General features: G+C 35.9%; 1 protein-coding gene across 1 annotated transcript in view; it reads right to left on the bottom strand.

Annotated features, from left to right (window-relative positions):
- The window catches only part of CAMKMT (calmodulin-lysine N-methyltransferase), a 211,724-nt gene that overhangs the window by 45,099 nt on the left and 144,400 nt on the right, over nt 1-22,225 (bottom strand). The gene's annotated exons all lie outside the window — the stretch shown is intronic.

The following is a 22,225-nucleotide window of genomic DNA, read 5'->3' as shown; positions in this document are numbered from 1 at the left end:
ATCATAAAACTTACATAGGTCATCATCAACATTGACAACGACTTGGAGGCTTCCATGTACATTTATTTCTTCAAAACCAGTCTCTTATGAAACTGGCTGTTTTGCCAGACCAGTTTCCCACCTGACTGGAATGTCCAGCTGAAGTGCTGTGGCCCATGGAGAGGACAGCACAGATCCTGTGTGCCTTGAATGCCCTCCTGCAGGCACCAGACTTCATTGCTGGAGGGAGCCTGAGGAAACCAGACTCATACTCAGGAACTTGAGTTGCGTCTGCAAAGGTTCCCAAAGTTAAAGGAGGAAGAATAAAAGGCATATGCAGCTGAATTATGTTTGTATGTGTTTTTCATCTGTAGTTGCTTAGCAATGAAAAACCATGTTTACATGTCTGTCCACAGGTAAAGTCCAGAGTTGACTTCCCCCCCTCCACCAACACGTGACATTAAGAATTGAGACACAAACTTCATATTATGAACTACAGACATTTCAATGGTTCCAGTAAACTTATTTGACATATAGAGCATCTTTTAGATATTTCTAGACAAGTAAGTTGAATTCCATCCAGCTTCCTATGTATACGTATCCTTTAGACCATTGTTACCATATTTTGTTCTCAAGGTTAAAAACATCACTACATTTTTGACAGAACCCGGAGTTTGGGAGAAAACTGTCATCCTTTAAATCACTTAAAGCCTGACTGAAACCATCATCAATATAATTAATCCTTTCCATCCAGTAAGTATTCTGAACTACCCTTACTCCTAGTGAGAAATAATGAAAATTTTAAAATGTCTTGACTACATGCAGATCAAGCAAAAGCCAAGGGAGGATTTGTCCAAAACTTTACATATAACGTTTGTATTAAAAAGATATTTAAAGGGAAAAAGATAGACTGATGATACATATGTATGACAAAATTACTAATGCAACACTTGTATTTGTCCTGTTTATGACAGTTCAGTCTGATCAGGTGTTTTTGACTGTGATATTTTTCTTAGACTTGCTAAGGGTTAAAATAAAATACTCACACAAGACTACCCATTCTTTAGTGAAACATACACTAAGAATTGTACAGAGTTTTTCATCTCCCTTTGAGCATTTCAATGCTTTTGAGCACTGAAATATGCTAAAATGGCAGATTTTGCAATAAATATAATGACTGTTTAAATATTTTAGAGTGTAACATAAAGAATGTTTCAGTTTGCAGTGACTGGTATATACTCAAGCAATAAAAGTTTTTTAATATTTAGTGAAGACACGGCTAATTTAACACCATTTATAATACTTATATCTCACATTCCAAAAACCCTCACACTCACAAACATAAAAAACTGAAACGCTTTCATAGCAAACTTCTAGCATGTGTGAATTTTAAAAATACTAGTCAATTATAGCAAACCCTTCAACATCCGACTTTTCAGTACCCTCAGTCAAATGTCTCTCACTTTTCTGCAGTTATTATTGAGAGGGCACTTTGAATGGTGTCACTGAATCTTTTCTGAGGGGTCACTGTCCTTCCCCTGCTGCCATTTCAATGCTGATATCAGCTGGAACTGCAGGTGTATCAGATAGCTCTGTGCTGAGAGAAGGGTGAAGCACCTTTGTAAGGACAATGCTTTTCTTTAGGCAGATGCCAGCAACGAGCACAGCTCTCCTTCCCACTGCCTTCCTCCACAGGGAAGGAAAGGTCACCTCAGCAATGGCATAAGCAGCTGGAAGCTAAAGAAGCAGGAGTCAGGAGGCCTTTCATGAGCAAGTCACAAGCGTGGAAGCACACAGTGCTCCCAGCTAAGCCAAGAAGCCAGAAGCCAGGATACCAGTGTTAATTTTAGTGAAAGGAAAAGCTTCACGTGCCTGAACAGGTAGGTAAGCCTCTTTGCCTTCAAAACAGGGATAAGCTTAAAGATCCATGTGGAGGAGTTTGAATTCTGTCTTCTTCCTCCTCACTCTGACCTACATTCGCCAACACAATGACCTACATTTTGAAGTTGCAAGTATTAGAAAGATAGTTCTGCTTCTGTTAGAAAACATACAGCTGTAATGCAGAAATGCAGAATTCCTATGAATTAACAACTACTACTACGTTGTGAAAAGCATAATTTATTTCCTGCAAACACATACATATGGATATGGATTAAGTTTCCTATGAACACACTCAAAATAATTCTTTCATATTTAAAATAAAATTATTTTCATTTTGATTTCTGAATTTGATTACAAATACACAATATTGTGTGCTTCCTATTTGCATGCACAATTACTTACATGATAGCAAACTATTTACAGATGGATAGGCAAAAGAATATCAAAAGACCCCCAAATGGTGCTTATATTTTCAAGGCTATAAATATTCTACAAGTCCTAGAGAGAGAGGCTAAAAAATCTCACTGTATGATGTAACAGAGAGAAACAAGAGTTTCTTTTTTCAAAAATAAATATTTTGTGACATTTACTGGAGGTTTTAAAAATCTTTACCACCTTGTTAACTACAACTTGAAAACAGAAACTAATTGCCAGAAAGCATTGGAATCTCTATTGAAATACATGAAAAATTAAGTTACACTGGCATTCAAAGGAGACCCTCAAGAATGGGTATGTCTGAAGACATGGGACAGAGACAGAGCTCGTCCCTGCCCACATTTCAACTGCTGAAGTATCCTTTTACCGCTAGGATGGAGCAGGATTCTAAGTACAAATGCCATAAGAAAGATGATGTCTACTTTCAGACAGATTTATGGTGTGCATTACAGTAGAAGGAGTAGAAAAATATCATCATTAAATTGTACAATGGTGAATAGAGAAATGCTACAAATTCATCATAGTGCAGGCATCACAAAACACAGGCATTCCTACAGCACGTGTCACCATATCATAAAATGTCACCACAGCAATGGAGTCTACCTCACAAGAACTTGATGATATCATGAATTTCTACTATCTCAAGTTTGCACATCAGGAACCAAAGTAAGAGACAGAGACAGATTAAGTTACTTAGACATCAGAATGAAATTATGGGAAGACTGAGAAAAATAATCCAAGTCATCCTTACACCATGAGGTATGATGTAACCAAGGAAAAGTACCCAAGCTCTTCCTACAGAAGAATAAAACTTAAAAAAATCATAATAATGGAAAGACACATAAGTTAGTTTTATCACTCTCATAGTGCTTGGTATTGGAAAGTATCAGGTCTTTCTGCACTAGCCATGGCACAATAGTTTCTTAGAGCAACCTTCAAGCCATGTGGACCAAGGCACATGTAGACAGCCTTTTGAGGATGTTTGTTTTTTTAGTCCAAAGTTACACAAAGCCTATGCTTCTTCTGCAACAAATAAAAAAATGCTGAATACTCTGATAGTACAGAAAATTGTCTACCAGAAATAAATTATCCAGTATTTAAAAAAAAAAAAATCAATTGTTTCTCTCTTCCTGTTGCTTTTTACCACATATTTTGCAGAATGTTGTCAACCTTTGGATAACAAATATTGAGATCTGATGTGAAGTTCTTTAAAAACATCATGTTAGTAGAAAAGAATTTTGAGATGTGTATTTTTAAGAAAGACATCTGACTATTGGAGCTATTATGTCTCAGCAGTGCTCCACAGGTGCAAAGAAATCATGGTAGCTACTGATTACTTTAACTGGGATAGTACAAGATTAGTGGAACTCTTCTGTCTGCCAGCACTACACACAGGAAATACAGGGACAAGTGGAGGTGACAGGTGAGCTGTCCCTGAGAGCTTTGAGTAGGAGGTATAAAGCTGTCCCACAAGTGCTTAACTCATGCTAGCAGATTAAGAAGTTACTTTCAAAGCTAAGCCAAATTGAAAGTATTTTCACATTTCCCCAGCACTTCTCACAGCCCCATGTACAGATGTCTGATCTCAACATTCGAATTTTGTCTTTTATTTGCACTATTAAACTATGAGAAGTCTTCCTATTCATTTGAAGTCTCAAGTAAATTTTGTACAAATCCTATCTTTACCCTCAAAAGCAAAGACAATTTAAATTTGAAAAGTCAGTCATTTTCCCCATATGAATACACTCAAAAAGATATTTTTTCTAGTATGTCCCGATTCTTGACTACATGAAATCACCTTATTTGCTTTAATAGTCATCAAAGTGAGAGGCAAGAAAAAGCATTTTCAGGCAAAATGATGAATAATGTCTCAAAAGTCATACCAGCAACTGCACTGAGCAATGATGAACTGTTTTCTGATCTTAAGTAAGGCACTTTCTATCCTTCCACACCGAGATACATGGTTAGTGGAGAGCAGACAAGCCTTTAGCACTACAATAGACTGTGCAGAGGTGTTAAATTAATGGCCTGTCCAGACAGGCAATTATTCCCCATCACCTCTGCTAAAAGACTATAGGGAAGATGGAAAATCCCCAAAACTAAGGTATTTACTGGGAAAAGCTATTCTAGGAATATAACATAAGGAATTCTGGGATCTTAAAATAAGGTTTTTCCATCCTTAGAGTATTATAGCATTGTCACGACCCTAATATTACAGTATAAAACCTTATTTTCTACCGACTATGTGACTGTATTCAAGTCATATTGGAAGATAAGCTTGATAATTTTATCCTGGTTAGTTTTTCTGTGGATCACCACCACCGTGCACAGCAAGAAGCACAGTCCATCTGCTGAGGGTAAGCAGATCTGAGGGTAATACCTCTGCTGGAGATGTAAGAGAGCAGATCAAAATCAAGGTTCAACAGCTCAGTACTTAGGAGCCAATTTCAAAATTAAACTCTAACCAATATTATGAGCCCGACTGTCAGTGGAGCAGTAAACTTCACTTCCAAGTCAAAGCTAGAACATGAAATTATGAATAGCACAATTAAGACTAGATACCAGGTGGAGGCACAGTGCATGTCTGCCAAATACACCTCAGTAGTAACATATAACACGGGTGTTCTAATTTGAGTAATTGCTTGAGTAAAGATTACCTGCAAATAATTGCACAGCTGTAGTTAGTTGGCATAGATAGCTCTCAAAAAAATTTCTATCTCTAAACTTTCTTCAAACTCCATACCCCAAGCCCCTTTTCAATATAATTTTACCATTAAAAATGTTTCTTGGGATAGTCAGGAAGTAAAGATTTTATTTTCATTCCCTCATCCACACAAAATGAGACATAGATGAAAGGATAATTGGTAATCCCTGCTACCTAAGATCCCATCTAAAGTTATTGAATTAAACAATGCAAACACACAAAATAAGGCACTAATACTGCAAATATTAATTTTTTAGATACTATAAAATGCATGCATAGAGAAGTGAAAATATTCCATGGAAAATAACTTTCATAATAATCCAAAGACAAACCTGATCACTTTAGTAAAATGAAGAAATGGAGGAAATTGTTAAGCAAGGAAAAAACTCACTGAAGAAAATCCTTGTTGTTTCACTGTTTTCAGTAGACAAAATTTTAGGTTTACACCTATCTACAGCAGACACAGATAAAAAAAAGGTCATCATTGCAAGTTAGTTGCAGATGGTGTGCCTGGAACTGTAGAATTATTAACTACAAAAATGAATCTGAGAGCAGATTTTCAAAAGGTGGACAGCTACTAAATACTGTGCCCCTCTGGAGATTTGACCACCTCATATACCAGAATCTTTAAGAGCTAACATATTTTGAAAGTCCAGTTGTCCAATCTGAGATTTTCCATTCTGAAATTTACCCCAAGAGTATTTACAAGTGAGTAACTTCAGCAATAAATGCACTCAGTATGAAAAAATAAAATTATTTAATAGCCTTTACAGCAGCACCTTATATCTGAGCCTTACTGCACCTGGCTTTTGCAGATGGCAAACCACCTTTTAAGTCCAGTGAAGAGGAGTAATTTGAGGCAGGGAGAATGGCTAGCTTACTTTTCCACAGCAGGAATGCTATAAGTGAGTTTGAAAAGGTACAAGAACACCAGGAAAAAAATAGAAGAGAATATAAAGAGAAACATTTTTTCCCTATGCACATACATTTTGTAGAAAACTCTTGTCTTTCTTCCAATCTAAAGCAGAATTCATGATATTCAGATCATTGAAAAATATGTATAAGCACTGGCTGAGATCTTCAGGCTAGGCAAAATGGCCTCAGCACTGTATCTCTCACTTTCACTCTCATTATTATTCACGACTAGGAGGGAAACATGATGGTCTGCAATCTGCAAATGTCTTTTAGAGCACAAACTTCAGAAGCTCAGGGGAACTGATGTGGAAATACAGTAACAAGTCAAAGCTGTAAATGTACGCATATCCCTTCCATAAGAAAAATTGGCCAACTGTACAAATCTGCTGGTATGATCGTCTTTAACATCTTTTTCAAATGGATGAATTTGTGTTGGGAGTGGGCTGGGGGGGGTACCTAGTTTTCAAATAGTTATTAAAAATTAAACAACACTGGAACAAACCTTTTGTGATTATAGCCTTCATTCTCCTGCAAAAAACTGGATCTATAAATTTATGTACCATTGTAGATGTAAATTACAAAATTTTATATTCAACTATATTAAAACATCTATTCCAAAAATGATTACCAGTTGTGAAAAGCAGACAGGCTTATCACTTGCTGTCAGTTGTTCATGTCTAGTTAAGCAATAATGTGCTAAAACTGCTCTTTTGTTTTGTGTAAGAATTTTGGCAATAGAAGAAATGAACACTCGTTTAATAAAAACTCAGGCTGCTTTTTGCTTTGATGGAGGAAGCAGCTGCCTGTTTTCATTTGCTGCAGAGCAGCAAAACCCATCAATATAATAAGCAGCTTAGATGCATCCATCCACAGCATCTGTAAGGATATAGGGCTATTCGCTCAAAACCAATCCTTGGTTTAATTTTAACAAAGATGTGTCTGACATATTTGAAAATGTATTATAATAGGGTTTTGAAATACTAGCATTTTCTCTTTTCTTTTTAAATACTTTTCACAGATTTTGAAAGGCAAGTATACATACTGGAGTGATAGAAATGCTAAAACAAATATTACTATAGCAAACAGCAGAACTAGCCTAAAAATGCAAAGAGGGAACATTAAGAGATGCCTTCTGGTTCACAGACTCTCCTGTTCCTTGAAAATACAGAAAAATAGTGTTTCAATCTTTTCAATGAAGGGTGTTTTTCAAAATAACCAAGAGCAGAGAAAGATACTAGAAATATGTATTACAGACAAAACCCCTGCAAAGATCATAGATTCATTATACAAATATATTTCCCAAGATATACTTTCCCTTCCCTGCCTTATGCCTTGTTAAAAGTAAATAGATTAACGCTCATTTCCAAAGATATTTAACAAATTATTTTCTACTATTGCCTGAAAATAATATAATTGTTATTAAATTCCAACAGTGTGAATTTGTCCCAAGTGACAACTTCTAATTGCAATAAAAAAAATTTAATTAGAAGTAGAGTTCTAGGACATTCATACATAATTACAAAAACAGGAAGAGAGAGATAAAAGACCATCTGAGATAGAAACCACAAAACTCTATTTTCACTCTAAAAATGTGATACGGCACATTTATATTATTAAAAATTCTTAAGACATTATTATTATTTTAGTGCTGTTCTGCTTTCTAAGACCTTTCTAAGCTGAGCTTTTAGATGATTTGCACATTAACTGAGAAGTCAGATAATTCTTAATCCTCCTCTTTTTCAGATCCAATAATGGATAAGGGAGCATCTTAGCATGATCAACTAGCAATCTGCCTAGCCTGAGTGGTAGTACACCTGAATTTAGGATTAGTCATCTGGTTTTCATAATATCTGATTTAAATGAGCACTCATTCTGAGAAGCATAGAAAAAGAATATTCAATTATTTTGAACTGTAACATTAACTATGTAACAATAAACCTGGAGTGCATACATATTTATTTGCTTCACAAACAAGAAACTAAATAGAGAAAGGAAGATTTTAAAGAACCATGCCCAAATAGTTGGATAGCTCAATTATATAACTGCCTTTTTCCAGTATTCACAATAGCTTAGAGATACAATCAACCATATCTCAGCTGTAGCCTTGTATCTCTATTTTGTCAATTCCAATATCCTAGTTTCACTTTGTCTGTACATAAAGTGAGGAAACTAGTTCGGGGTTTTTTGTGGTTGTTTTTATTCTGCCCCCCCCCGCCCTTCCCCCCATGGGGTTTCATTGTTGGTTTGGATTCATTAGGTTATTTGTTTTGGGGTTTAGAGATATATGATAGGTAGAGAAGATAAAAACTTGTAGATTAATGTGGGTTACTAATATGCTTATCTTCCCCAAGTATCTGATACAGAGCATGGAAGTTTGTGTAATTGCCCTATGCACCCTTACGTAATGCTCAAGATAAATAAAGTGGAATTTATTTGGGTGATTTCACAAGTTGTGTCTAGAGCTTGGATTTCTTCTGTTTGTTTTTTCCCCCCCAAATTAACTAAACAAAGACAACACCTTTTAGGTCCCAGCAGCTTCTGACTCATATTTTTTTCCTTTATCAACTCCACCATTCTACATAGTTAACCAAAATTAGAAAAGCGTCTGTTCTGCAAAGCCAGGAGATATAAACTTGATACAAGTGGAAATAATAATTGCATGCACAGTTCAGTTTGAAGGCTTTGGGCAGCATTTGTCTAACAAAACAGTGTACTCTGAAATTCACGTACCGGCAAATGGTGGCTATGCATCCTTCACATTCTTAGATAAATTTGTTAGGTGCCTGTAGTGAAGAGGCCTTGCTTCTTTCTCCTGGGGTAATTTCAACTGGTGCTAAGTGTGCAATTTTTAAAAGTCTACACTACTGACAGCCACCTTGCAGAAAATCTCTCTACGTCACTAAACCTTGTTTTCATCTCTTAGATGGAATAAGATTTGTAACAAGCTCTATAAATGAGAATGCTGTACAAAGATGAACCAGACTTTTCATCCGTTTATGGGTCCACATTCCACATGAATTTAGACTGTAATAGTTTAAGGAAATCTATATCAAAGGAAAGTATTTACAATTATTTTTCTCAAAGGCCAAGGATTTCAGGATCCTCCAGCTCCTTCCAGGTGAGGTTTGACATACATTCACAGGGTAACACAGGAGAACTTCCACTACTATTGTTGAAAGCTGGTTTTGCCTGAATGGTTTCAAAAACCACAGCTATTGGTCTGAAACTTTTCATGACCACTAAATATAGTGGGTCAGATCTTCAACTGGTATTATGCCTGTGTATCCCAGCTAATGAACCAACCTTGGATTTAAAATATGCATGGTCTTTCTGAAAAACAAAGTAGCCTTTATTATATTAATATGTGTTAGTGCTTTGGATAATTTTGCAGAGTCAAATCCAAGGGTAACCTTCTCAGGAAATCGGTGTTTCAGTGGGTTATGGCAAAGGAGGATATAAAAGTGATAAGATTAGAATTTAGTCTTCAAAGTAGCCTGAAATACTTTCCCTGATTATTTTCACATTTCCATGTTACTGTAATATATCATGACCTAAACCATGATATTTTTATGTTACAAGCCATAAAAATGCAAATATGTGCTACAAGAATTCTGCTGAAAAACAGTAGAGCAGTATAAAAACTTACTTTTCTACATTGACACAGAAGTGCTCTTATGTCAAGAACAATGTGCTTTGACTAAGATATGTAGCTTACAGACTTATGCAATTTTTCAGTGTTGAAAAAATGTATTTCAGAACATTCAGTGGTTTGAGTCTCAGAAACAAAGGAACAAAAGCAAAGCAAATCATTACACTCAATTTAATTAAATGGAAGCATGAAAAGGCCTATAAGCTAACCTCATAACAATATGCTTATGTTTATTGTTGGTAGGTCAGGGAAGAGAATTGATCAAATTTTTTATTAATTTAGCACACATCCTCTGACTTCACGAATTGCTCAGTGATATGCCAGCACAGAGATTGGGCCCCATCTTTTGATAGTGCAGTTTGAGAGGGTGACCTGTCCCTTGTGTCCTACATTGCACCCCATGGTGAAGACAGACCCTTGGGCCACCCTAGGATTCTCCCTAGGGCATAGCAAGCTCTTACAAAATGCAGTCTAGGCCACTTCTTTTTTGAGGCAGTTTTTTACTAATAGCAAAGCCAACACAGTAAGTCATCAATTTCTGCAGCATTTCTTGCACCTTGAAACACTAAGTTAAATCTCATGCCAGACTTCCATATTAGCAGGTAGACTGTTCCATACCTAGTTTATGTTTTTACTTAATGGGTTTTGAGCTCAGACTTCACAAATAGAAAGGCAGGTATATAATCGTCTGAAATTCAAACTTTTCTCCCTAAGGTTTAAGTTTGTTGTGACACACTATTTTCATAGAGCTCTTCATCTATAGAGTAACAATGCCGCAATAACAAGGAAAATCACTTTTTTTAAAAAAGGAATTGAATAACACCATTATAGTAATTAGCAGTTAAAAACTAATTTTAGCTCTTTCTTGTTCTCTTTTTCTGTTAAGAGTTTGAGTCACAATATAAGAGTAATTTCCTGCCACTTCTGGGAAGGGAGGGGGTGGAGGAAGAAGGGATCATGAAATATATGCAATTTTCACATATAACACACTGTTGAAAATGTAATTCTCTATGTGTTCTTTTCTAAAAATATATTCTATATTCCTGGATTGTCTTTTGCTATCAGGAACAGGATTGAAATCTCCACTTTAGTATTTATCTGAGGCTCTGATAGCTCAGTTGTCTGCCTCCAAATGCCAAGATAGGGGGAATCTCATCAACTGGAGACCAGCTGCATGATGGGCAGTTAATAGATATATCAAACCTTAGGATATATGCTAAGCTGAGGAGATGATTGGTTGGTTGATATACTGATTGATTAGCATAGGGAGAATGGGTTTCTTCTTGACAACCTAAGATTATGCTTCAGCTAAGCTCAAATTGCTTACACCTCTTCTATTGGTTTTAAAATTACAGTCCTGTCATCTAAAATCTCTCTTCAATGAAATTTTTACCATATATAAAAATTAAAGGGAAAAAGAAAGTAGGTGCAATGGATAAGAGTAAATGCAGTAGATATATTTCACACTACTGCTGTTGGTACCACTAGAAAAAGTTGATAAGTAAATCCACTTGAAATATGTTACATATTCTGTACACTACTAGAGAGCACTTTGCAATAATTTAGGGGGGAAGTTCAAAATACTAACAAGGAAGCAGTGCTGATATTATTGCTTTTAAAAAACTACAGTAGTTATTAAGCAAGGTAATTATAGAGCTGTGATACTACTGATACATTTTTGTACTCTTTACAGGCATTACCTAGGTTTCATAGAAGTGTGTTGAAACTGTTATACGTATGAGCGAAATACCATATAATTGCCACAGAATGCATCACTTCCCAGAGGAAGGTTTATATTCTGCAAGCTGGAGAAGCAACATATACACTTCTGAATTTTCCCTTGAGAAGTCCAGAATTTGCTTTCCCAAGGAAGCAGATATAATTAAATTTTGCTTACAAAATATTTTAGACTGTGTCATCAGTAGGACATGGACACTTAAAGAAAACAAAAGTAATTTTTAAAAATCACTATAACATATATTGCCATAACAAATGCATTTCTTACGGATATCATCCACTTAATTCCCAGCATTACATGCACCAGGCTTTGTCAGTTGAGAACCATACAAATGTTATTGAATACAACATTAAAAAAATAAACTTTTTATTATCTTTAATACTTGATACTGTCAAATGCTTCTCTACCTGGGCAAAGAAGTATTTAGTAGTCACCTAACAAAAAGAAAATGCGTTGTTGAGAATGCTGAAATCTGCATTAATAAATAAGACTGTGTCTCTCAGATTTTTTTTTTCTTCCCTCTCATATCTGCTATGAGCGGTAGGGGATCAGCTGCAACTCAAATCCCCAGCTGAACAACCCAAATACAACTGAGTGAGCAGACTTAAAACAAGGCCATTTATTGGTGCCTGTTATGCAAACAAAGCATCCAAGTCTTAGAAACAGATGTCAACTGAAGCATATGCTTACTGTAAACTGGAATTTGATTCTTTTTATAAAAATAGACTTAAATGGGCCTTCAGAGACTAGGCTGCCTCTTGTTGTATACCATTCCCTAACTTGATTCAGCCTTAAGCTTTTTAAAAGATGAATAGACTGATATCCAAGGGCAAAAAAAAACAGTAGAAAAAAAATTAAATGGGAAATAAATGATAACATGTTGGAGCAGTTCCCAGAAGCAATTTTACAGATTTTTCTCTAAAAACACAAGACAGGAAGTTCAAAGCACAGCACAGGTCACCTATGGCATGTTGAGTTATCATTTTTATACCACTTAGGGTGAAAAAGGGACTTTATGTTCAAGTGGCAAGTTTAGTACTCTGCTTTTCCTTCTTCCTTTTTTTTTTTCACCTCTTCTCACATCTTGATGCCTTTTAAATGTCACTTATTTTACATGAGGCAGTTGGTGGAGACATGAGTCAACAGCAATCAGAACCATTATCCCCTGCAGCGAGCCCTGGTCCTAATGCATTATGACACCTTAGCTGGCCAGCCACCGATTTACCTTTCTGCTTCTTAGGGAATTAAGTGGCATCATGTGAAAATGGTTGTGATATGAACAGCATGGGCATAACTGGTATTAAATTTACCTCTCAGCCTAAGTGAATTTTCCTCACATGTGACTAATCAAAATGAAAGCTGTGGACATGGGCAGATCTGGCCAGCACTTCTCCACCCCTGGGATTGGGGCTATTTTGTTTTATCTCTTTGTACAAGCTGGCAGAAGTTTAAAGTGAAGGGGATAATCCAGTGCTGGTGTCTTTATGAAATAACATCCTTACATGAAGAGGCTTTTAACTGTCTGTCGCTGTCCTCTCAAAAAAAAAAGAGCGTGACAATCTCATTTTGCTGAGCACCCTCCCATGAAAGGAGAAAATAATAGCCATAACAGCTATGGCTAGTACTGACCTTACATGATCCATTATCCACTAAACACTTTAAAAGTCAGTTTTACATACACTGTGGGGGAAATTAGAGAACTATCACAATCATTTTCACTTTAGTGAATTTGTCTTCTGTTTGAAGTCAGTGACTTGATATCCTCATACATAACTCTCCATGTTGCTCCAAGAAAAGAAAGAGGAAGTCTTGCTGTAAAAATTGATCTTGTGCAAAAAAGTGGGAAACACACCATACTTCTATTCTGATTAATAAAGATACTGACAGCAGTGAAACTCAATTTAGCATGAACTTTCTTCAGAGTAAATGTGAAATAATATAAAAATCATTATATAATTTAGAAGTGTTCAACGTCAGTACAAAAATATTTTTATCAATCATTTCAGCTGAGATAAGTAGGTGCCAAAGAAAGTGCTGGCAGAGCAATTATCATCCTGTGCCGTCAGAAAGATATTTATTCAGAGACCAGACCATCTTGCATTTTACTACAAATCAGCTGTGAATGTTACTGATAATAACAGCAGAGCTAGATTTTCCCAAAGTACTGTAGTCTCTTTCTAACAACTCAATTGTACAGGACAAAAACACCTGGAGCATGAAGTCCTCTCCTACTTGCAAGTCTGCTCAGCCTTCTGTGACTGTGAGAATGAATTTCTAATGCATGAATTTTAGGCATTTACTGCTTATTCTAAGTTAAAGTCAGTAGTAACTATAGCTCAAATTAGAAGTAAATAATTAAATTTTATTCAGATAAATAGTGATTAAAAGCTATGAATCAATGGTTCAAATTTTAAGATTAACCCAGTCTACCTGACAGTACTAGAAGACTTTCAACTGTAATAATCTATTAGTGTATGTAATACATGTCTGACTGGAGGAAAATTAATTTTAATAAATGAAATATTAAGCAATAGAAGCCTCTCAAGACTAAATGATGGCATTCACAAAATCAAAGCATACTTTTCTTATGAAAAGAGAAACATGGAAATACACAGGTTTACATCAAAGTATATTCATCACATATAATACTTTTCTTTTAAGAACTTAAAAAAGACCAAAAAGCACCATAAGTGTTCTTTACACACATTTTTAGAAATGATTGAACAAAAAGATTAGGAAGAGGGTTCAGATTTTTAATTGGTACAAACACAATAAAAAATATTAATCATGCATAGAACTTGCCTGGGTAACCTTCATTTTATCAATGAGGCCACATAATTAAGGTCAAGTTAATGCGGAGATTGAAATTTAGGGAACATGTCAATTAAGATAAACAGGAAAATTACCTCTTCCTAAAAGGATTAGCCTCAAGTGGAAAGGTTGGTTCAGAAAATTACAATCCATTTGGTAAGGAAGACAGATTCATGGTGAAGTTAAATCTGAAGTGCACAGGCCAGCAGATTCGACCCAAAAGAGTTGCAAAAAAAAATTTAATAGAATCATTCTTCTTTTATTATTTTCCCTAAAAAGAAAATAAAGGTTCACACACCAAGAAGGATTGCAAGAGGTCTGGCATATGTCATACCTTTTCTCTTTTCCCTTCAGTTTCAGACTTAATTGAACAGTGAAGTCTAAACAGTTACAGAAAAGCAGAAGGTATCCTGTTTTCAGTGACATTATACCTTAATGTCACTGTGAGAACATTTGGACCAAATGGATATTTGTGAGTATTCAATTGAGATTACTGTGATTTGTACTCTAAACAACAATAATTATTATTCCAGAATTTGAAAACTCTGAATGAGAGAGACAAGACACAAGCAAAATATTCTCCATTGTCTAGAGTCGTGTAATTTCCCATTTAGCTGTGCCCATTTCAGCTTCTCAGAAACCATCCAAATTTGTTTTTAAAACCCCAGTAATTGTATTCCTCGTTCAGTTTATTGCTTTTGCATACGAAGAAACGAAGAAAATTTTGAAGAACATGGGAGCTTTTATTAAGATGAGAAAGCTAATAACTGTTTGAGACATGTAGACTTCCACTGACACTCCCGTTATCCTCCATGAGAAACTCTGTAGCTAATTGCACGCTACTTCCCTGCTTTCCAAACAAGAATAACAAAGTAAACAAAACAAAGGTAGCAGCTTTGATAGAGTCAAGGCTGTGCTGACTTGAGTAAACTGGTTAGCAATGAAAAGGTGGCACTGGGATAAGGGTTTTTCAAATGCTTTCTACTTATCACCTAGAAGCACATGTGAGAAGCTGGGATTTTAAACGTATATATATTTTTTTTTTATTATTTATATAAATACATATATATATATAAACCCACCAGGCATGTACGTATTTTTCTTCCATCCAAGAATCCTTATACGCAGCATGGTTTGCAGAATTATTACTACTAGCTTCTCTTTCAACAACTATACCTCCAAAGTAACTTCCAAAGCATCCAGCGGAATTGAAACCTCCTCGGGGGCAGTCACTGCTCTGACAGGCCTGCCAGGACCAAAATGCCCAGGCCCAGCCTGACATGACCAATGCAATCACTGCTCACCTCCTGTCCTCTCCAGCTTCTCTTTCCACAAGAGTGGCTCCAAAGTGTTACAGCTCTGACCGCGGCAGTGCCGGGTCCGCTCACTTCACCTCTGAGTCACAGCACCTGAATGAACATTGAATGTCTATTTACAGATTTGCCATCTGACTTAAGTTTCAACCAATGACAGAATTTTTTACACCATTCTTTTTCTAGCAATGTTCTGAGATGTGCATTCTGGGAACCCATGCCAATTTGTCTGTATAAATGCATTCTTCTTACTTAATAACAATTCCAAAGGTTCAGCTTGGGTTTTCTCTTTTTTTTCTTCTTTATGAAATAAATACAATAGAAGAAACTATCCTGAAGAGGGGCAACACATTATGGTAGCCTCTGCATAATGCTGTGATACTTCCATTTAAAACAAGACTAAAGCAAGTATTTAGTCACAGCAAAGCAGCAAAGTCACATTGCAATATCAGATTTTTTTTCAAAAACGTCAGCTTTCACTGTTGAAACAAACCAGTCCAATAAAATGCTAGTACTGGCCACAAATTTTGGGAACATATGTGTGAGAGAATGCATTAACATTGCTGCAATACTGCTTCTTAGGGCGAAAAACCTTTATTTAGAAAAGAAAGATTAAATAAGAAACAAGCTTATCTGTGTGTCTATTGCCAAAATGACAGAACAAGAAAATAGGAAAAATACACAAATGTGGTTTAAAGGAATCATTCCAATCATCCCCTGAGTATTGTTGTACACCTTAATTTTGTTAGGCAGGATAAAGAGGAGAAATATTACAGCAACCAAGCAGATGGTCTGTGGAACTAGATTACACACTTCAGAAATAAGAAAGAAGCAACATATTCAACCCTTCTGTTTGGACAGAAGAGCCATCTTAGCCTGTCTGACCTATTAGCCAGCAAACTAGAGTGTACTGCCTATCGTGCTGTTCTTTTAAGAAGCAAACAACCTCAGTTTTTATGATAGGTACTGCATCATTTTAAGAGAATTGCAGGTAATCTGCTGCATTAGACAGATGCTGATGTCATGAAACCATAGACAAGTCACCATAACTAAAACTGATGTTTGCTATCTTGTTAATCTGCACAAACCACAAAACAAAGTAAATGATGCTGAGTGCTTTCCCACTACCTAACAGTTCATATATATGCATGTACACATAATAACCACTTACAACTCAAACATGTTATAAGGTTCAATGTTGGTTTTGACTCAGTTTTTTTTTTTCATAACCTAGTAGTAATTTTGTATATATAATTTTGCAGTGTGAAAATTCCAATTGTAATCTCGCTCTGATTTAACCTTTGCATAACTTTACTGACTTCCAGGAAGTCAGTGATAAAGGAGAGAACAGACAATTTAGATTTAAGAATAGTATGTATCTTCTCTAGCCATAAATAAATTAAATGCAACAGAGAGTAGAGTAGCACTCTATCAAGAGCAGGTTTTACTGTACAATTTCTAAAACATGTGGGTCTTCTCTCCTTGCTTCAATACAGCCAGCGTTACAATTGCAGAATGTGATGCCTACCTTTGCAGTAGCACGCTTGCATCTCCCATTCATGCTTATGAAACAAGGGGAGAGGTAGCTATACTCCTTGACTGTCCTCAATAAAAATGTACCACACCACAAAATTTGTATCAAAAGATCTGTATGGTAAACATTCCCCCCACCAGGACTCCCATGGGACCGGCAGAAATACTAAAAGAAATGGACTTCTGTATCATACTTATTTCTGCTAGACATCAGAGAGGCTATTTGTTAAAAAAACAAAATTACTTAGCAATTAACTCTAGAAGGTTTTTGGCAATTAAAAGTTCCTTAATCTTTAAAACAGCAAAAAAGGAGAAATGTTTCCAGCAACCAGGCCTTTTCAAAATGAGTTGTCTCTACATATATCCTCATGGAGAGCCGCTCCAGGCTAGAGGTAGTTTCCCCCTCCCACATCTACAGACAGCATATTCAAGCCCCACATAACCTCCTGTTCAGTTGAAGGATATGTAAGATAGCACATTTCCTATCTGCTAGGCTGCTCTCAGCCACAGAACTGCAACCAAACCCGTCAGACCAGGAAGGATTTCAAATTGTACCTGGAGAGTTGCCGGTGAGCAACCAGCGCCTCTTCCCTGTGTGGCAGTGCAGAGGTGCACATTCCCTGTCAAGCTGACCCCAGGCAGTACTGTACACATGGTGACAGATGCCAGCAGACAGGTCTGAAAACCTTTCAAATGAACAATTCTAGGTCTGCTGCACTAAATGCAGCAGAGTTTCTGGATAGCTTCCCGGATGGTTTAGCATTTGGAAAAATTACGGATGGGAAAGTGCATGTGTCCAGGGTGCAGGCATCCGTAAGTGAAGTGGGAGCTAAGCATCCATTCTGCTGCTGCACGAGCTGACTAGCAGAGATCTGCTTTGGCTTCTGACCCCTGGCCTCCTCACAGAGCACTGGATTCTGTGCAGGTGATGAGGAGCACAGCCAAGGCAAGCCCCATCATGCATCTCAATGGCTCAGCATCATTCTGGCCAACAATATCCCTTGAACTAAAGTGGGAGAGAGAAGAGGAAAAGGAGAGCAAAGGGCAAGGTTTTAGAGGAGAAAGGAAATGGAATAGATATGGGTGCTTATGGGTCATGTCTTCAGTATCAACTGATCACTCACAAAGCCGGTCCTGGCTGGCTTAAAATGCAGAAAAGAAGAGAAAAGAAGAATACAATGACATAAGAAGGAGATTAGATTGCAATTCCTGATTATATCTTCAAACCTGATGGATTAGGAATGTGAGAGAGTTGAAACTCATGGAAATACTAGTGTTGCTCTCTGGACACCTGATCTGACAACAGCTGTTTCTAAAGTCCTGGCAATGTATATGTCAGAGCATACAGAGTACTAGAGCCTAGGATAAAATTCCCTCTGTGTATTGGATATTTTGGAGTCTTTCAGACAGCTGGGTTTGAAAGAGTTCCTCATTCCTCTTGGAAAATCTAGCATGGCCCCTTCCTTTAGCACTCTAAATAACACAGAGTTCTTGCATTTTTGGCATATCTGTGGATTGGAAAGTTGTATCTGTTGAACAGAGAAGGCCAGCTTTGCAATGAGTTGACCCCTTGGATATCAAACAACTACTCTAAGCTCAATTTTTCAATCACCATTACCAGAAGACTCAAAAGCAACTAAATAAAAGTCAGATTTGAGTATCCAGTTCTCAAGAGTAATCATGTACAAATGTAAAACTTGCCACAATGTACAAATGTAAATTACAAGCAAAATGTTTCCAAGTGTGAAAAATAATTTGGATTCTTACAAAAAAATATTAACACGGAAGCATAATTGATTAAACTGGAAAGCTGCCATAAAAGGTCTGACTAGCTAACTGTGTATGAATATCATCATTAAGAGAAAACATTTTGCTAAAACTTCTCAAAGTCAACTATCATTTCAGCAGTCACTCAGGGACTGCAGAACAATTTTAAAGATTACAGGAAGAATTTGCTATTAACTTTATGCAGATCTGCCTAAGAATTTTCGAAGACTGGACTGTAGTTTAGACAACACTGCTGCATTGCTTGCAAATCATATTTTACTGCACAATGGCCGATATCCTCATCTATGTACTGACTTTTAAAGTAGAAACTGTAATCCTTATTTTTAAGTGACAAAAACATTTCATTTATTAAAACAGAACCTCTTATTTCACACAAAAATAAAGACAATTTGTCAAGTGTAAGCATTCTTGGTCCTTTCCATTGCAAAGTGAATGATCTCACTAATACTCAAACTATATTTCTTCAAAGAACTTCAATGTGCAGCTATTAGAATCTAAAACACAAAACAGCTTTTAAAATATGCATGAACAAAACTGAATATTCCTAAGTTATTGTGCATGTAAATTCCTTAGACTTCACTTTACATATGTCATTTTTATCATGAAAGAAAAGTCTCAGTGTAAGCAATGATAAAAAACCAGCTGTTTCTACTCTAGTTTAATTATCAAATTAATGATTGCCTTAATGAGGAAAGCCTGGCTGTCAACTTAAATATATAAACAAACCTGAATTTTCCCCAAGTTCAAAAGAAGCCAGACCCAGGATATTTATTTCCTCACACTAAAATCATGAAGTGTCAATACTCAACCTGAACACAATGTGTTGTAACATCATTATTTTGTATCCTTCATACATGTAGTACAACACATTAAGCAGACTTTTAACTTAATACATCATTTTTGCCTCACTTTTACTGACACCATCTGTAAAGATAAGAATGACAGTAGAAACAGATTACACTGTACTTTTGAAAAATGCACATGAAACTTGATATAATCACAAATGTGACTCAGTTCATTGCAATCTGCCAAAAAAAGCAAATTCCCTGGAATTTTCTTAGCATATTTTCTTCATATCTTTTCCAGAATTTCTAATAGCTGTGGACTTTGCAAAACAAAAATTCAACAAATTGATATAGTAAAAATAGCGTGGACAGCTCTAACTACGCAAAACTTATATAATCTATCACATCACTGGGGAAATTCTTACAGTGTAAAAGTATCTATTTATATGTAGTATGGGAGAAAAAGTGTAAAACAAACTTTAGAGGTCATGGCATCAAGAGGTGCTCTTGACAAGGTACCATAATTAAAGATTATGGATTTTTGCACTTGGTGTTAGTAGCAGTCCAAAAACATAATTCATGTAGTGGCATTTTCAAAACAAAGGGTCTTGCGTGTGATTTTTTGCAGAATAGTCCCCTCTTGAGGAGAATATTTTCAAACTACAAATTCTGAGTAACTCATAGAATCCAAAAATATTTTCAGAGGTCTTACTATCACTTGGAATATAGAGTTACTGCAACAGCCTGCCAGTCTTGGGAAGCACAAAAACGTCTTGAGTCAACAAAACTGGTTTCTAGAAGACATAAAATGAGTGGTTCTCTCCAAAGCTCTCAAGGAATTAATCTTACAAGTTGTTTAGTAAAAAAAAATAAATTTAAAATATCATATGAGGTAAGCCTAAATATCAATGATGTAATCTGATACTATTAATGACAAAAAATGAATAGGCGACAGAAAAATGAATTATTGAGATATTTAACTTATTCTATGTTTATGTAATGAACGATTCCAACTTATTGAGATATATAAATTTTTCTATGTTTATGCAATGAACAACATCCAAGAAACTGTACATGTCATGACATGTGATTGCATATAAGCACTAATGGAATGTACACCATTGAACAGTTTCCCTAATAGGCCAACAAATTGTTATTGATCTGGCCATGCTCCTTGACCACATATTCCCATTTTTTCTTATTACTTGCATGTTTGCTTAAATTAGAACCGTAAAAACATTTTTTAAAAAATAAGTTAAAATAATGAAGTCAATATTAAATTTAGGGACACATTATGACAATACAATATAGTCTAAAGTGTATTAGTTGGCTTAAATTCATTCTGTTTCTGAGCTCTGTATTACCTAAGTAAAAGAGATGTATCATTAATATTACTCTTATGAAAATTCAAATCAGTATGAGTCAGGGTTTTATACTATGTTCACACACACATACCCATGTATAAAAGGAAAGGCAGCACTTTACTATGGCATATGCAAGAGTTCCTTATGGTAACACAAAGTTAAAAATAAAGAAGTGTTGTTACACTAAAGCAACCTGTTCTTAATCTTGTGTCACTGTGCAAATTAGGTGAGTCACCCACCTTTCATTCTGATCTATACCATGGCAAGGACTACAAAAATAATTTGGCTTTACTCCACTCATCTAAACTGAAGGCAATAAAAATGACACAACAACCAAAATACAAATAATGGCTAAAATAATGAGAAAGGGTATTAGCATGCAATAGAAAATGTTTCCTTCCTTCTTTCCTTCCTTCCTGCCTTCTCAACATCCCAAAGTACAGTTCACATTATTCCAGTACTATGAGTTCCCTAAAAAAGCTCAAACCGAGCTAACAATTAGTAATTTTAGAAAGGAATGCAACTGAAAAATAAATTAAATACTACATAGAATTATCTGAAAAGACCTGGAAAAATCAAAATGCAGCAAGATATAGTGTCATAAAATAGTAAAAAAATCCTCACCTCTCCACATATGACAGCACTGTTTCCAGTGAAACAAAATGTGAATTTACTGCACTATATCCAACACTGCAGCTCAGTTTTGAAACTGTAAACACCAGAAAATGACATAAATTATATTAAAAATCGAACCCAGTTCAGACAAAGGGATCTTCTGATCCACAGATCAAAATTATGCATGTTAAATACGATTATTCTGTATCCTGCATCAGACAATGCACTGACTTCTGCAAATTCTGAAAAAGTCTTCACATTAAGTACTGCATGACTGGAAGGAATATGGAAGAGATTTCTGCATTTCTGCAATATGAGGAATGGTCACTCCTGAATTTGACATGTTCGTTCTGATAGAGTATGACAAATCTTGTTGTTTTACAAAAAAACCTACAGCCATATTCCATGACTCCTTTTTAGCAGTTCACAACAACTCTAGATCCATCAGAAATCTGTCAGTTTAATAGAGCAAGAGTAAATCCTAAGTCTTTGAGAATTTGCACTGAAATCAATGCAGGACAGCAAATATAACCTGTAAATGGAAGAAAACCTAGTGTAATTCTGGAATCTGCTACATACTTACCATGTGACCATAAGCAAGTCACTTGCACCTTACACCTTCCTTATTTTCCTCTCTGTGTGAATCTTGTCACATGCCATTGTTTTCACACAATTCCAAGTGTGAATACATCTTCTATTTCCAGAATAAATATGG

Source organism: Ammospiza caudacuta, chromosome 3 (genome assembly GCF_027887145.1).
Source record: "Ammospiza caudacuta isolate bAmmCau1 chromosome 3, bAmmCau1.pri, whole genome shotgun sequence".
Lineage (NCBI taxonomy): Eukaryota > Metazoa > Chordata > Aves > Passeriformes > Passerellidae > Ammospiza > Ammospiza caudacuta.
Note: the sequence above shows the minus strand (reverse complement) of the source record. Positions and strands in the feature narration are given on the sequence as shown.